Raw genomic sequence first — 15718 nt, 5'->3', positions numbered from 1 at the left:
CGGACGGAATTCCGCGGGGATTTTGATCTCATGGTTAGTACAACCATGAGATCAAAATCCGCCAGAGCATTTATCCGCGGAAACGGTCCGGAGGACCGTTTCCGCGGATAAATCCTCTCGTGTGTACTAGGCCCTAATATAAAAAGTCAGAGACTCCATAGAAGAGGTATGGACATAATACAGAAGATGGTCAGAGACTACAGACATGATACAACAGATGTTCAGTAACTGCAGATATCATACAAGAGGTGGTCAGAGACTGCGGACATGGTACAAGAGACATAATACAGGAGATGGTCAGAGACAGCAGACATGCTCCAAGAGACTGCAGACATGCTCCAAGAAACTGTCAGAGACTACAGACATGATACAAGAGACATGATACAGGAGATGGTCAGAGACTGCAGACATGCTCCAAAAGACTGCAGACATGCTCCAAGAAACTGTCAGAGACTACAGACATGATACAAGAGACATGATACAGGAGATGGTCAGAGACTGCAGACATGCTCCAAGAGACTGTCAGAGACTGCAGACATGATACAAGACATTGTCAATGGCTGCAGACATAATACAAGAGACTGTCAGAGACTGCAGACATGATTCAGAAAATGGTCAGACTGCAGACATGATATAGGAGATGGTCAGAGACTGCAGACATAGTACAGGAAATGATCAGAGACTGCAGACATGATACAGAAATTGATCCAGTCGTTGCCTGCCACCAGATGCAGTGTGCCACTTTCCACCCGTAGCCTGCCACCAGATGCAGTGTACTACTTGTCCCCTATAGCCTGCCACCAGTCCGACACAACAGAGCCCCAGGAAAGTGAACACCCCTCCTGCCGCTGGCTGCTGATGTGATTCCTCCCATGCGGGGGCCGGGGTTGTCACATCTTCAGCTCTGAGTGGTTCATGCTGGGACCTGTAGTCCTTCACTTTTAGGGGGTCACATCCCCCAAAAGTGAAAGACTACAAGTCCCAACATGAACCCCTGATATCTAAGGATATGATCCCCCCAAATTGAAGGACTACAGGTCCCAGCATGGACCCCTGACAATTAAGGGTGTGAGCCCATAGGTTTCACATGCTAATGCTGGGACCTGTAGTCCTTTACTTTTGGGGGGGTTACATCCCAGCATGAACCTTGCCCCGATATCTAAAGGATCTGTCCTCCTTCCATCCCTCGGAGGGTGTAATCTCATCTGTTGGTGTCCTTTCTTCTTCTGCCATCCCCTTATCTGCCTACCATCCTCTTATCAGTGCTTGCTCCAGGCTGACACACACTTGGGGCTCCTGTGAAGTGCTGACAGTTCAGCACAGAACACTGGCTGCTGGGGGAGAGCCGACTAAGAATTTTATAATTAAATAAGTTTTTATTTTGAAATAGAAAAATAGAAAATAATTTTAACCTTGATCTGTCATAGTGAGTGCATTGGATTGTACTTGCCTTTCATTAATCTCTCCTTCATGAACTTCTGCATGCTGCTGGCTGGACGATGCAGGGAGGAGGTGGGTGGAGCTAATGAGTAGGCGCGGAGGAGGAAGTTAAATCTTCCCCGCTCACGCACTGTGAATGCTGGGGCTCTACCTCTCTCCTCCTCATGACGTCACTGGTTGCTACATGCCACGTGGGCGGCAGCTAGCAACCATTTGGGCACTGAGCCAGCGGCTAATGTAAAAAGGGTCTCACCAGCCAGGGGTCCACCACAGAATGTCAGAGAGTGACAGCAGCGATGTGAGAGATATATTAGGGGGCATCAGATCGGTCCAGGGCCAGAGGGAAATTTCCGGGACACTGTATTGTCCCGGAATGAAGTTGCCCAGTACCCGGGATAGACCTGCTAATTGCGGGAATGTCCCGGGCAATCCGGGACACGTGGGCACCCTAGTATCAGCTGGCTGAGGACCTACAGCGGTGAGCGGGCACTTGCCTAGTAAGGCCCCATGCACACAAGACGCTGTTAAACGCGTGTTCAGAGGCAGTTGGACACTTTTTTCAACTGCCCCTGAACACATTCAATGTTATCCCATGTGTCCATGCACACAGTCTCGTTTATTGCCGTTTTTAGGCAGTTGCGTTTAACCTCGGTTTTCCAGAAGCAAAAAAATGGGTTCAGACGCAAAAATTTCCACGTTTCAGACGCAAAAGGCGGCTAAACGCGGTACTGGCCTTTTGCCGCGATTTCATTTTCTAATCGTTTTTAAAGGTGACCTATTTTTTTACATTCGAAATCTCAAAAATTATAGCAAATGATGAAAAACCATTAAAAAAATATAAAAAAAACTGTAATTGCTTGCATTGCATTGTGGACAATTAACAACTTGCGGCAGGTGACGTGGCAAGTGACGTGACAAGTGGACAATTCACAACTTGTGACAAGTGGACAATTCACAACTTGTGGCAGGTGACGTGGCAGGTGACGTGACAAGTGGACAATTCACAACTTGTGGCAAGTGAACAATCCACAACTGTGGGAAGGTGATGTGGCCAGGTGACATGGCTAGGTGACATGGCAAGTGGACAATCCACAACTTGTGGCATGTGACGTGGCCAGGTGATGTGGCAAGTGGACAATCCACAACTTGTGGCAGGTGATGTGGCAGGTGACGTGGCAAGTGGACAATCCACAACTTGTGCCACGTGACATGGCCAGGTGATGTGGCCAGGTGACGTGGCATGTGGACAATCCACAACTTGTGGCAGGTAACGTGGCCAGGTGACGTGGCCAGGTGACATGGCGAGGTGACGTGGCAAGTGGACAATCCACAACTTGTGGCAGGTGACATGGCCAGGTGACATGGCAAGTGGACAATTCACAACTTGTGGCAGGTAACGTGGCAAGTGGACAATCCACAGCTTGTGGCAGGTGATGTGGCAAGTGACACGCTAAATACAAGTACACTGCTGCTCTCTCAGCTGCTACTCATTCTGGTCTCACAAAATGGCTGAAATGGTTAAATAATACTGTTTTTTGAGCTTAGGAAGGGTCTTATGATGTTTCTTAACTAAACGCTTATAGACGCAAACGTGGTAAAACGCGAACCGCCGATACAATCGTGGCAAAACGGGCGTTTCTAAGCGCCGGTTTTAGCCTTTAAAAACATGCGTTCAGCAGAGTTTGTACCGGCGTCCCGTGTGCATGGGGCCTAAACAGGGGCGGACTGACCATTCGGTCATTTGGGCACGGACCGAGGGCCCGTGCCGCTAGGGGGCCCGTGAGAGCATCTGAATCCGTATTCGGTAAAACATACATCGTGCAGGGACTCATTCAGCAGGACGCGGCTGTGATAATACCTCTCACAGCGCGCTGCTCCTTGCCAGCTCCTCCTTCCCTCCCGTCCACCCCAGGTGCTTGTAGATGACATCACCTAGGACGGACAAGAGGAGAGGAGGGGTTGGCGGGAAGCATCGTGCTGTGAGAGGTATTCAGTGCTATTTTTGCTGCAGGCAGTGGGGTACCTCTGAGGGGGGTGGCGATCCGCCTCCGGGTGCCACACACTAGGGGCAGTGCTCAGGTGATGGCTGTGTGACAGGGTCCTCGGGTCGGGTGCAGACTGTACAACTGCCCGGGTGACACGCCACCAGACAGGAGCAGGAAAAACACACTGTCTCTCTCTCTCTGGTACAGCAGATTAGGGAGAGAGAGACAGCGGGGCAGCCTGAATAGAAGATGGGAATTTCTGGAGTAAACCAGCAGGTGATTGGTTGCTAGGTGGTCCTAGCAACCAATCATTAGCATTGTTATTATGAAAAGTTAACTTCAGTATTTCCCGCTCCCTCTGTTCAACACTGGTGTGTCTCTCCCTGTGCGTGAATAAGGTAGGAAGGGGGGAGGGTTGGTGACTGCAATATGCAGGGGGGAGGAGGTGACTGTGTAGCATGGGGGGGGGGGAGAGGTCACTGTGTAGCATGGGGAGGTGACTGTGTAGCATGAGGGGGGGAGAGGTCACTGTGTAGCATGGGGGAGGGGGAGAGGTGACTGTGTAGCATGGGGGGGTCCAAAGCTGGGGGGTTTATGTAATGTAAAGGGGTCCAGAGGTGCAGGGTGCTGTGTAATGTTAAGGGGTGCATGGGGCTGTGTAATGTTAAGGGGTGCAGGGGGCTGTGTAATGTTAAGGGGTGCAGGGTGCTGTGTAATGTTAAGGGGTGCAGGGGGCTGTGTAATGTTAAGGGGTGCAGGGGGCTGTTTAATGTTAAGGGGTGCAGGGGGCTGTGTAATGTTAAGGGGCCCAGAGGTGCGGGGGCTGTGTAATGTAAAGGGGTCCAGTTGTAAAGAGGGGGTACAAAATAGTGACAATGAGATATTGGGGAGTGCAGGGGGCACAGTGGGGTGTGTTTACATTTTAAAGTGGGGGGGTGCCAGATATAGAATCCGCCCTGGGTGCCAAATGCTCTAGGTACGTCCCTGTCTGGAGGTACCATGATGGCCACCATTGTGGGGGCGGGAGCGGGTGGCGCGCAAACAGTACAGGTGTAGGGGGCTCAGCCCCAATAGGACCGCAGGAGTTCCCTCGGTGATAGTCTCTCGTTCCTCCCTTATCCTCCACCCACTCACAGTGTCCCCCTGTGCCTTCTTCTTCCACGGCTGCTCTGAGAGACACTATCCTGTGTCTGGAGGATCCCAGTGCTCTGCTGTGTGCCCTGTGTTTTGGTTTGTGCCCTGCTATTTGCCCTACTGCGTTCCCGGTGTCCTGTGTTGTGCCCTGCTGTGTACCCCCCAGATGTGCCATACTGTGTGCCACATGCCCTGTGATGTGTCCTTTGCTCTGCTATGTGCCCAATGCCCTGCTGTGTGCCACCTGATGTGACCTCCTATGTGCCTTGTTATGTGCTGTGTACTCCCTGATGTGCCCTACTGTGTACCACATGCCCTGTGATGTGCCCTGCTGTGTACCGCCTAATGTGCCCTGTGACCCATGATGTTCCCTACTGTGTGCCCTGTGATGTGACCTACTGTGTGCCCCATGCCCTGTGATGTGCTCTGTGCCCTGCTGTGTACTCCCTGATGTGCCCTGTGCTCTGCTGTGTGCCCTACTATGTGTCACATGCCCTGTGATGTGCTGCATGCCCTGTTGTGTACCCACTGATGTTCCCTGTGCCCCCTGTGATGCACCATGCTGTGCTCAAAAATGTGTGTGCCCTGCTGTGCACAGCATAATAAACCCTACTATTTGCCCTGTGCCCTGCTGTGTACCCCCTGATGTGCTCTTTGCCCCATGATGTGCTTGTGATGTACCCTACTGTATGTTCCATACCCTGTGTTGTTCCCTGCTGTGCGCCCTGTGATGTGCCTGTGCCCTGCTGTGTGCCTTACTGTATGCCCCATGATTTAGGTAGGTAGGGCTTTGTGTGGGTGGGGGAAACAGGGGGCCCCATGATCTTCTATTGCCCGGGGGCCCCATGAGTTGTCAGTCCGCCCCTGGGCCTAAAGTAACTGACTGAGATTGATAGAGGATTTCTGCTATCCAGACTGTCACTGACACTTGTAGTCCCACGGAAGGGCTTCATTACACCTAAGTGTTTATACAGCCGGTTGTTCCGATTTAACATATCTTTAAAAGAGGACTAAGCATCTCACATCTTTCAGTTGCTGTTCATTTCTTTGTCTTTTTGGATCACAATTAAATGCACCACCGTACAATTCAGGACCACTAAGCTAGCTGAAGAAAAGAGACTGGAACAAGATAACATTGGCCCAGATTCAGGTAGATTTGCCCATTTATTACACATGCGCAGCGCAGCTCAATTGCTCTGCGCCAGCGCAATTGGGCGAGATTGCCACCTGATTCAGGATGCCTTTGTGTGTAAATTTGCGCCTGCGTAAGCAAGAATTGAGGGCGCAAATCCTGCGCAAGTGAAAGTGGGTGTGCCCCTATGCAAATGACGGTCTGTCCGTTGCGCAGTGGCTTGCGCCCGGCGCATCCTCGACGGCGCAATGCGCAGATCGAACGCTCCCGTGTGCGCATGCGTGCAACTGCGCCTGTCCTACTTCCTGGGCTACGCCGGCCCACCTGCTTGCACTGAGCAAATAAATAGGGGCAGACCTGCGCAGGTCCTGTGCAAAATTACATCCTGCTTTTTCCACCCCCCCCCCCCCGAGCAAGGTAATTTTGCCCTTTCTTTGCGATGGCACCTCCTCAGAGGGTAAAAAAGAGGAAAAATAATTTTAATTCCTCTGAGATGGAGATTATGCTGGTGGCACTCACTAGACATACTGCTGCCCTGTATGGTGCCCAGCGCAAAAACACCACCATTGCCCAAAGGAGGGCAATCTATGATGCCATCACTTTGGACGTCAATGCGCTGGGCAATGAGGAGAGGACCTGGGACGAGATCCAAAAAAAGTTAAATGACATGCGGCGTCGGGTCCGTGATAAACTGGTGATAATCCGCAAGCATGCCAGGGGCACGGGAGGAGGACCAGCCTGCCCATTACGTTTGAATGTGGAGGAGGAGGTGATCGCCCAAAGTTTCTCGCTGGAGCAGGTGGAGGGAGTCCCAGGATATGATTCCACTGTTGGGGACTTGGGGACAGGTAAGTGTGTTTTATCTCCTATTTGCTGTGTATCATGGGAGAGGGTAGAAGGGAACATGTGAGGGGGTAGAAGGGAACATGTGACAAGTGTGTTTTATCTCATATTTGCTGTGTATCATGGGAGGGGGTAGAAGGGAACATGTGAGGGGGTAGAAGGGAACATGTCACAAGTGTGTTTTATCTCCTATTTGCTGTGTATCATGGGAGGGGGTAGAAGAGAACATGTGAGGGGGTAGAAGGGAACATGTGCCAAGTGTGTGGCTCCACCAACATGTGTTTTTTTGTGTCATCCACAGATGTTGAGGATGAAGCTGGGCCATCGTCGGCTGCAGGGCGACCCACGCCATCCCCACATCATCATGGGGTCCAGTCAACCCCCATGCAAGTACTGGGCATGTTGGTGGTGGAGGAGAGCGCCCATAGGCCAATCTATGGAGGAGGAAGTGGTGGAGGAGTCGATTGACCTCCACCAGGAGGACTCTATATACCTCCAGGAGGATCCCACCATCCCTGACCAACCAACCACCCCCCCCCTGACCATCACGTCATCCCCCTCCAGTGTCCCTCCCACCAGTGTCCCTCCCACTATTGTCCCTCCCACCAGTGTGGCTTCCTCCAGTGTCCCTACCACCAGTGTGGCCCCCTCCCCTTCTTCTCCCTCAGGACGTGCCCCAGCCTCTCCTCCCAGGAAGGCTCTCTCCAAAACGAGGGATGTACCCTCCGGCCTCCGAGAAGGGCTGCAGGAGGAACAGGGCCGGCAGACCCGCCATATAGGGGCCATGGTGGGTGATCTGAGGCGGGTGGCGGACAGCCTGGCCTCCTCCTCAGTGCAGCAGGCCCTCACCCTGCATGCTGACCTGGGGAAAAGAGACAGCGAGAGCCTGGAGGAAGTCAGCGCAAACTGTCTAGCCATGGTCACCTGCATGGTAGAGCAGCAGGGCGCCACCGCTTTGCTGACAGCGGAGGTGAGCAGGTTGGCAGGGGCGGTGGAGGCCAACACTGCTGCTGTGCGGGAGGAGGGGAGACGAACCCGCCGGCAACAGATGAACACTACCACCCGGCAGCTGCGGATGTTGGCACAAACCAACAGTGTGCTCACCTGCCTGGCCAATGCCATGGAGGGCAGGCAGGCACCACCTGCCAGGAGTGAGGAAGTAGGGGATGATGCTCCTCCTCCCCCTCCATCCCCACCCCATGCTCCATCCTCAGACCAGGCTCCACCACGTTGACTGAGGAGCCAGAGCCGGGGCACCCTTGGCACCAGGATGTCCAAAAGAAAAAAATAATAATTTTCCTGTGCCTTTTTTTTTTTTTTTTAACATATCGCTTGGTGCTCAGATTATGAGCTTTTATATTTTCATTTTATGCTCAGATTATGAGCTTTTATATTTTTATTTTATGCTCACATAATGAGCGTTGTAATTTTTATTTTATGCTCAAAGTTTGAGTTTTTATTTTATTTTGTAGTCCCTACACACGGTGAGGAGTGTATACTACAGTGTGACTGGTGTGTGAATGGGGGGGGGTGTCACTTCTGCTGGAAAAGGGGTGTCACCCTCTGCCATGTGAAAGGTGTATGAATGGACAGCAACATAATTGGAGCCTTGGCGCGGCGTTGCTGCTCCCTAATACCATGCGGTATCCTTGGGTCGAATCCAATTTTTGGTGCATGTGGGGTGTGTGTGCTAGGGACCACAGTGGTGTGCACGCGTGTATTCTACTTGTGACATGATTAATGTGTGTGTTTAACGTGCAAAGAGACGTTCCACGAGACCACTCCTGACTGCTCTTCCCTCAGTAGACCGGGTAGAGTTTCTTGGGGGGGGGGGGGGGTTGTGTGTATCAGGGGTCAGGTCATCACATATGTCAATCTCCAGGCCCCTTCTCATGGCGAAGTTGTGCAGAATACAACATGCCCCGGTGATCTGGCACACAAAGTTTGGGGAATACATCAGGGTACCCCCAGACTTATCCAGGCATCGGAAACGGGACTTCAGGAGGCCAAAGGTGCGTTCCACCACTGCACGGGTACGTGCATGTGCTTCATTATATCTTTCCTCTCCTGGGGTTTGGGGGTTCCGGAATGGAGTCATAAGATGGGGTCCCAGTGCATATGCAGCTTCACCTGGAAGGGAAAAGACAGGAGGATGTTAGTCATGCATGTGCCCCTCGTGATGTCTGCATCATGGGGGGGGAACAGTCATACCTGACAGCCATGTCACTCACCAACCAGCCAGCTGTCCCCATACATGTTCTGTTCAAATTCAAATTCTGCTCTGACGGTATATGAAGCTGTCATGACAGGACCCAGGGAGTTTGGCACGGACGTGCCATATGAGGCATTGGGCATCCACTATCACCTGTACGTTGATTGAATGCCAATGCTTCCTATTGCAGTATATGTGCTCTGTCTCACGGGGGGGCTGTAGTGCCACATGTGTGCAATCAATGGCCCCCACGGTGCGTGGGAATCTGGCAATTTGATAGAAATCTGTCACTGCCTTCTGCCGCAGGTCCTCCTGGGTGGGTTTGATGAATTGATTGGCCATGCGTCCAGTGGCGTCACTAGGGTTGGTGTCACCTGGTGCGGTAAAATATGGTGTCACCCCCCCCCCCCAATTACTTTTTCAAAATATTTTTGACCCTACCGTTTGCTCTCTGTTCTCCTTTCTTCCCATTTTCTCTCTCTCTATCAATCTTTCTTGTTCTTTCTATCCCCTTCTTCTTTCTCTCCCTTTTTTTTGTTCCCCCCCGCCTCTCTTTCTCCAGGGCCAGAAATCACATCTCATGAGCCATCCCCCTACAACTTTTTTTTTACCCTGAAAAAACATGGACAATCTACTAACAGAATGCATTTGAACGGATTGTTGCAAAACACTGGTCAGTGTTAAAAGGAGATGCTGTTCTGGGACCGACATTACCTGATCGACCGCAATTCGTTTACAAGAAAACCCCTGCCTTGCGTGATTTGATCGCACCGGGGGTCATTGACCCGCCTATTGTGCCCAGACCGAGATTATTTAATTTTCTTTCTGGTTTTTATGCATGTGGCAGATGTGCCACGTGTAAACATGCGAGAAACAATATTAAGAAACGTAAAACCTTCAGTTACACTGTCACCAGTAATGAGTATACTATTAAAGAGCTTGTTACTTGTGACACCGAAGGAGTTATATACATGCTACAATGTGATTGTGGGCTCCAATACGTAGGTCGTACCTCACGTGCCCTACATGTTCGCGTTGGCGAACATATCAGTTGCATTAAACGAGGTGTGAAAACACATAGCGTGTCAAAACATTTTAGACGTTATCATAACCGTGATCCTAAATGTCTGAAATTCTGGGGTATTGAGAAAGTGTCCCGACATTGGAGGGGGGGGCACTTTATCCGCCAGTTAAGCAGACGAGAATCGTACTGGATCTTTGAGCTCAAGGTTGCCTCGCCTGGGGGTCTTAACGTTGAGTTTGATTTAAATTGTTTCATTTCTAACCGGTAATTAATTGATTAATTTTTAATTTAATTTTTATAGTAATTTTTATAGTAGTGTTGTCTGTATCAATTTATCTCTGCTTCAATTAGTTTAAATTATTGTTATCAGCCACTGTCAAGTGATGATGATCGAGGTTGACGTCCGTTTTTGTATATAAATTTTTATATATATTGTATAATTTTTATGTATTTTATATGAATTTTTTTATATATATATTTTTAATATATTTTAGCTGGCTTCTCTGTACAATTTTTATAAAAACAAGTTTTTAACTTTACGGGGATTGCATATAATTTTTATATCCAGCTAATTAATTATTCATGAGAGCTATTGGACTTTACTGTTTGGTTTTTCTTTTTTCCTTTCCATTCAGTTCTTGGTCCGGTATTAATTAATTATGCTTCTCTATTTTATTGTATACTGTTTATTACTGACTCGGTGCCCAGTCCCGGATGTGTAATTCCAGTTTATTTTTCTTTACTGGCCACATCCTGAGACTTTTTTGAGTGGCTGCCGAATCTTAATTGGATTAGCATTATGGCTTTTGCACCGGAAGTTGTTGGTCATTTAGTTACCTATTGGCCACATTTACTATTAATTCGATAGGCCGGTTATTTTGTGTACTTCACTATAGGCGGCCTTTGCCCCGGATGTTGTTGGCCATTGAGCACTCTCATTGGTCACATTCGTGAGCGTTTTGATTGGCCGCTCACTCACGCTTTTATTATATATTCTATGTCATTGGGGACGTCCGGCGTTCTCTCTCACCCGACGCTGAGGAAGTCCCGCCCACGGGACGTAACGCGTACGAAGGGGGAGGAGTTACGCACGGACGTCACCCTCGATCATCGCCGCTGTGTTTGGATTTTTTGCTGTACATGCTGCTTTGCTCGCACTCGGCTCAGAGTGATTTTAAATGTAAGTGTACCACTTTTCCTTATTAAAATATCCCCGGTACATACAGAGAGCACTTAGATGTTTGTGTGTTTTTCTTTTATGGTGACCTGTGGATATCTATTTGATATGGTGACATGCTGGAGACTGGAAGCTGGTCTTGACAGAGTTTTGGATGCTGATATGCTGATATGCTTTGTGACTCTTTATGGGTCGAAGCAATGAGGTGAGAGTCCATCTTTACCTTGGTGGTGGATTTACCTCTGGTGTCTCCTCTTCACTCTCACCCCTGCCGGATTTATTTATTCAAAGGACACTTTATTTTGCACTTGGACACTTTATATTTCATATTTATATATTGTATTTAGATTGTATTTTTGCGCTGCACTTTTCTTCTTTTTATACTTTGGGAATTGTTTTATGAATACATTCACAGTGCTGGCTTGCATTTTATTTTTATTTTATTGTTATTTCCCAGCGCTGAATTTTTTCTACTTTCACTTTTGCATTTCTTTACTGAGAACCTGAAATGACAGCCTGCTGTCCGACATTTTGGAGAATAACATTTACATTATACACACTTCAAACAAATTTTGTACAAAAAAAAAAAAAGGAGGGGGAAGTATGATGCACCAAACTGTTAATCATACTGCCCCATAGCGGCCTGCAATGCAGAGTGTCTGGAGTGCCAAATTGCTCCGGCTGCTCTTTGATTTCATGCTGATTTAGTGGGAATTTGCCCTAAAAGGGAAAGAGGGGTGGAAGGTTAGAGACAGAAGGGGGGAGAGAGAGAGGAGGGTGGGGGTGATAGAGAGGGGGATGAAAGAGAGAAAGGGGGTGGGGTGAGAGAGAGGTAGATGGGATGGGACAGAGATGGTGGGGTAAGACAGAGTGGGAGGGGGTGGGGTTGAGACAGAGATGGAGGGTGTGGTGGAAAGTTTGAACTTCATATTTTATCAAAAGATGAATGTAGGTTTTACTATGACAGGGCCACGCTTGTACTGTAGAAGGCATCTCCTGTCGTGGGAATCAGTAAAAGGTGTCAGGTATTAATTAAATTAGCTAAATCTTCCTTTTGTCTTGAAAGGAAGCTCTGATAGTCTGAAAGGCCCCATCACAGTAGGGGCCCTTAGCATGCTAATGGAGCAAATGGTCAAACCACGCATCAAAGGAACGTTTGACATACCCTAGACTGATAGGTTTTTTAGATTAGTACATGCTAGAAACATCTTTAGGAGGCTTGGAAGGCAACCAATCAGGATTCGGATGGAATTCGGAACCAATGAATATCTAAGTTTGAGATTCAACCAATCCGCTCGTAAGGCAATGTTACACCAATAGCATCCTAAGGATTTTGAATCCTGGAGGGAGGGGGGGAGAGGAGGGCAAGGGAGCATAAAGGTCAGAGAGAGAACTCTGAGAGCTCTCTCTTGCCCTGCAGATGTGGACCTGAACAGTGGTGATGTAAACCCTTGTCCTCTCTCTCTCTCTCTCTCCTTCCCCCCCCCTCACTCTCTCTCTCTCTCTATACCTCTTTCATTCTCTCTCTCTCTCCTTCCCTCTATCTCTCTCTTCCTAAACTTAATCTCTGTAACTTTTCCTTTCCTATGAATTGTCTTGAGATACTGATGTATTCATTTCAGCCATCTTACTGTTTGTATAATTGTGTGCCTGGGATATCATCTTGGTTTTGAAGGTGGTATCTCGGTTATGTTACGAGTTGTAAATATGGGATTAATACAAGTGTCTTCTCTGTATCAATAAATGTAAACTTTTTCTCTTTTTCGCAGCGCTATTCTTTGTTTTAATTTTTATATAGACAAAAAGGTTCTTATAGCTTATTTTAATTATTTACGTGCGATATTAATATTTCTCTGATTATTAATTATGTACGTGCGTTATTATTTTTTCTATGACAAAATGGTGCCCCGTGTAGTGAGGAGGGTTTAAAGTTTGGATAGATATGATTTATTGTATGGTAGACAGAACTGGTTTAGGTCTATTTTGTTTTAACCTGTCTGAATACCTAACAAACTTACTCTTCAGAACTTAACTTTTTTTTGTCTATGCGAATGTGTTGATGAGACTGATTTTGAATAATGTAGATATATAGAATGAAATTGCAACAGGGAGCAGTGCGGATATTTTTTTCTGACCGCTAGGTGGGCCTTCGTTGAATTCCGCGTCGAGTATGCAAATTAGCTAGATACGCGAATTCCCGAACATACGCCGGGCCGACGCAGTAAAGTTACGTCATTTGCGTAAGTCGTCCGTGAATGGGGCTGGTCGTCATTTACGTTCACTTTGAAACCAATGACGTCCTTGCGGCGTACTTTGGAACAATGCACACTGGGAAATTCCACGGACGGCGCATGCGCCGTTCGGCAAAAACGCCAATCACATCGGGTCACAGTAGATTTACAAAAAACACGCCCCCTGATCCAAATTTGAATTAGGCGGGCTTGCGCCGGCTGATTTGCGCTACACCGCCGCAACTTACGGAGCTAGTGCTTTGAGAATACAGCGCTTGCCCGTCTGGGTTGCAGAGGCGTAGCGTAGAGCGGATACGCTACACCCGCACAAATTTACACTGCTGACTTTGAATCTGGCCCTGTGTGCCTCTTTGCAGTTGACCCTTTGAATGAGATTAGGCCAATCTTTGTGAGTGAAACACACCTATGCTTTTGTAAATAAACAGTGGGGCGATGGCGCCGCTATAATGATTAATATTCAATAAGGTGTGGGTGTAGTGGTTATTAAACCTATGTGACTCAGTTGGTGAACCTCCACCAATAGTTGGTGTCCAAGAAACCTCCACGATAGTAGGAGAAATAGATGAATGAATAAAGTCAGGACCCTGTGCAGGCCAGCAAAGAGAAGTGACTTGTGATAAAAAAAACATTTAAAATTAGAAATAAAGCAGTTCAAATGAATATCCAGGTTGAGGCCTCTAGGAACTAGAGACCCCAACCTGTGTATCCAACGGGTCTCATTTTGTGAGACCTGGATCTTCTTGTTGCCCCCGCCAGTGGTCTTTAATAATGTCAACCCCATAGAACGTGAGGCAAGATGGATCCTTATGATGTTTTTCCTCAAAATGTCTAGAGAGACTATGTTTTGGGAATCCATTACGTATGTTTTGGATGTGCTCACGTGTTCTTACACGTAAGGGTCTGGTGATACGGCCCACATACTGGAGTCGGCAGCGGCACTCTATGACGTAGGTCACATGGGTGCTATTACAAGTTATACGTTATTTTGTCTGGAATTCTCTATTGGGTACATGGGACTTGAATGTTGTTTTTCTCCGAGGCTGGGGTTTATTTGTTTTACACGGTGGGCATCTCTGGCATCCGTGGAGTCCTTCAGGTTCTGGACAGGTGTTCGCTTCCCTGGGGGGATCGAGTGCATTGTGGACGGGGTGTGTTAGTGGTGTTGGTGCTCTGCGGTGGGTGAGTCTGGGTCGTGATGGCAATACCGCTACTAAAGTTCTGTGCTCTTTCAAAATGGGCCAATACTTTTTGAAGATCTTTTCCAATTGTTGGTATTGGTTGCTGTATACTGTGATAAAGGCCAGATCCATGGTAGGTGCTTAATGAAGCTTTTTCTTGTTGAGCAAAGCTTCCCTATCCATCTCACAAATGTTAATTTTCAGTTGTTGTCAGCACCTATGCTTTTGGGCTGCGTTTCCACTGGTGCAACTCCAATGTGGCCTGATTCAGGGTGCGATTTGGAAATGCAGCTTTAGTGCGACTGTGGTGTGGCTTTGAATGCGTTTTTTTTGATCCAGAAGTCGCATCAAAATGGTGCAGGTACCTTTATCGGTCGCTGCAGCATTGAGCCACATAGATTGGAATGGGTGCTATTGAATTCAATGGGCTGCGAGTTGTAATGCGACTTTGGGTCCAAAGTCGCATGGCAAATCGCATCAGTGGAAACGGAGACTAAAATCAAACTGAATTATCTGGATGTATGTGAATCTATTCCTCTGTTTAAACAAATAACTGGGGATTGTAAGCGGTGTAATTGAATCTGGAAACACTGGCTATATTGTAACTAAAAAAATCATAGTGTAATTAGGGGTTCGTCAGTTAAAATTGCCTCCTGTAGTACAAGCCATCATAGGGTCTAATCATGCTTAACGCTTGGGAAGCCCTGTGGTACAGTAAGCATTTCTTTTAGAATACTTTGGAAAGTCTACGGGGAGGTTGAGCCATTTGGTTTGGAAAATCTCCGGGCTAATTTTTTGAAGGACTATAATCAGTACATGGATTGTTCTGGCAAGTAGTGAAAAAAAATCGGTAAAGGTGGACGGGGGAGGTACCCGCCGACCCAATCATGTCAAAGTGTAGCTAGCTTTGGAATAAGCGCCCTCTAAGGGTTGCGGAACAGCTCAAGGTCCTACATTCGTAAAAAGATGGGAAATCGAATCGCTTCAAAACAGAGTTACCGTGGGGAACCTTACCACTTGACTCCGAGGGAAGAAATGATAGATAAATATGGACCTTGGGTTGTGAAATATATAAATGATTGGAATCGCTAGACTGGAAACGGTATTTTTAAGAGAAATGCGAGATGCTTGGAGCACAGGGATGGTAGGATAACAGAACTGATGAGGTGAGTATTTTTAATAGGGAATCCACATTCCCAGAGAGCCTAAAACTTGAAGTGATAAACAGAGGTTATGGGTTTAAGTAGGATATAGAACATGTGGATCTGTGTAAGGTCTTGAGGTCATATTTGACCTAGCTAAACAGGTTTTGCGGAAATGTGTGAGATCCTTCTATTCTGT

The sequence above is a fragment of the Rana temporaria genome, chromosome 4, assembly GCF_905171775.1.
Source record: "Rana temporaria chromosome 4, aRanTem1.1, whole genome shotgun sequence".
NCBI classification, from domain to species: domain Eukaryota; kingdom Metazoa; phylum Chordata; class Amphibia; order Anura; family Ranidae; genus Rana; species Rana temporaria.
The sequence above is the reverse complement of the archived record's forward strand: the minus strand, read 5'-3'. Positions refer to the sequence as shown.